Source organism: Palaemon carinicauda, chromosome 13 (assembly GCF_036898095.1).
Source record: "Palaemon carinicauda isolate YSFRI2023 chromosome 13, ASM3689809v2, whole genome shotgun sequence".
Taxonomy (NCBI): Eukaryota; Metazoa; Arthropoda; class Malacostraca; order Decapoda; family Palaemonidae; genus Palaemon; species Palaemon carinicauda.
This window is the reverse complement of record NC_090737.1, coordinates 76,976,992-76,979,491: the sequence shown is the minus strand read 5'-3', so window position 1 is coordinate 76,979,491 and position 2,500 is coordinate 76,976,992.

Sequence of the window (2,500 nt, the reverse complement as noted above, 5' to 3'; positions counted from 1 at the left end):
GTGATAGGAGGATAGATGTGAGAGAGGCAAGAGAGCGTAATAGAAATAAGAATGAATGGCGAGCGATTGTGACGCAGTTCCGGTAGGCCCTGCTGCTTCCTCTGGTGCCTTAGATGACCACGGAGGTAGCAGCAGTAGGGGATTCAACGTTATGAAACTTCGTCTATGGTGGAAAACGGGGGAGGGTGGGCTGTGGCACCCTAACAGTACCAACCGAACTCAGTTGAGTCCCATGTCAGGCTAGGAGGAACGTAGAAACGAGAAGTCACTCCTTTTTTGTTTCATGGTTTGATGTCAGCTACCCCCCCCCCCAAAAAAAAAATTGGGAGAAGTTCCTTGGTATATGTATGTATGTATGCTTATGTGTATATGTGTATATATATATATGTATATATATATATATATATATATATATATATATATATATATATATATATATATATATATTTAAATATATATATATATATATATATATATATATATATATATATATATATATATATATATATATATATATATATATATATATATATATATATATATATACATATATATATATATATATACGTATGTATATATATATATATATATATATATATATATATACACATATATATCTATATAAATATATATATATATATATATATATATATATATATATATATATATATATATATATATATATATATTTACACATATACATAAATATATATATATATATATATATATATGCATAAATATATATATATATATATATATATATATATATATATATATATATATATATATATATATATATATATATATATATATATATATATGTGTGTGTGTGTGTGTGTGTGTGTGTGTTTTATGTATGTATATATGAATATATATATATATATATATATATATATATATATATATATATATATATATATATATATATATATATATATTTCAGATAAGCCATATATATTTATACATTAAAGTCTGGATTCTCTTAACGACCTCTGGATCAGAGCCCAAGGCAGAACCGCCCAAAGACTATAATATCGGACCGGCGTGGATTTGAACCCTCGTCCAGGATATCTGTAGGCCAGTGACCATACCACTCCGCCACGAAGAAAGATAAAAGTCAATGACAATTCTTCTATACATTTACCTGTCAAATTCAGGTTTTCTGTACTTAGAATTGAAATCAACACATCTTCACCATTGTAGCTAATTGGTAGGTGTGGGACTTGGCATTCGATTAATGATAAATTTTTTTGCACTTTAAAACGTGTTTCTTTCATATTTCAAATAAGCCATATATAATAATACATTAAAGTCTGGATTCTCTTAACGACCTCGGGATCAGAGCCCAAGGTGGAACCGCCCAAAGTCTATGATATCGGACCGGCGTGGATTTGTACCCTCGTCCAGGATATCTGTATGCCAGTGACCATACCACTCCGCCAAGAAGAAAGATAAAAGTCAATGACAATTCTTCTATACCAATATCTGTCAAAATAAGGTTTTCTGTACTTAGAATTGAAATCAACCCATCTTCACCATCGTAGCTAATTGGTAGGTTTGGGACATGGCATTCGATTAATGATAATTTTTTTTGCACATTTAAACGTGTTTCTTTCATATTTCAAATAAGCCATATATATTAATACATTAAAGTCTGGATTCTCTTAACGACCTCTGGATCAGAGCCCAAGGCGGAACCGCCCCAAAGACTATGATATCGGACCGGCGTGGATTTGAACCCTCGTCCAGGATATCTGTATGCCAGTGACCATACCACTCCGCCACGAAGAAAGATAAAAGTCAATGACAATTCTTCTATACATATACCTGTCAAATTCAGGTTTTCTGTACTTAGAATTGAAATCAACCCATCTTCACCATCGTAGCTAATTGGTAGGTTTGGAACTTGGCATTCGATTAATGATAAATTTTTCTTGCACATTCAAACGTGTTTCTCTCATATTTCAAATAAGCCATATATATTAATACATTAAAGTCTGGATGCTCTTAACGACCTCGGGATCAGAGCCCAAGGCGGAACCGCCCAAAGACTATGATATCGGACAGGCGTGGATTTGAACCCTCGTCCAGGATATCTGTATGCCAGTGACCATACCACTCCGCCACGAAGAAAGATAAAAGTCAATGACAATTTTTCTATACATATACCTGTCAAATTCAGGTTTTCTGTACTTAGAATTGAAATCAACCCATCTTCACCATCGTAGCTAATTGGTAGGTTTGGGACTTGGCATTCGATTAATGATAAATTTTTTTGCACATTTAAACGTGTTTCTTTCATATTTCAAATAAGCCAGATATATTATTACATTAAAGTCTGGCTTAATTGAAATATGAAAGAAACACGTTTAAATGTGCAAAAAAATTTATCATTAATCAAATGCCAAGTCCCAAACATACCAATTAGCTACGATGGTGAAGATGGGTTGATTTCAATTCTAAGTACAGAAAACCTGAATTTGACAGGTATATGTATAGA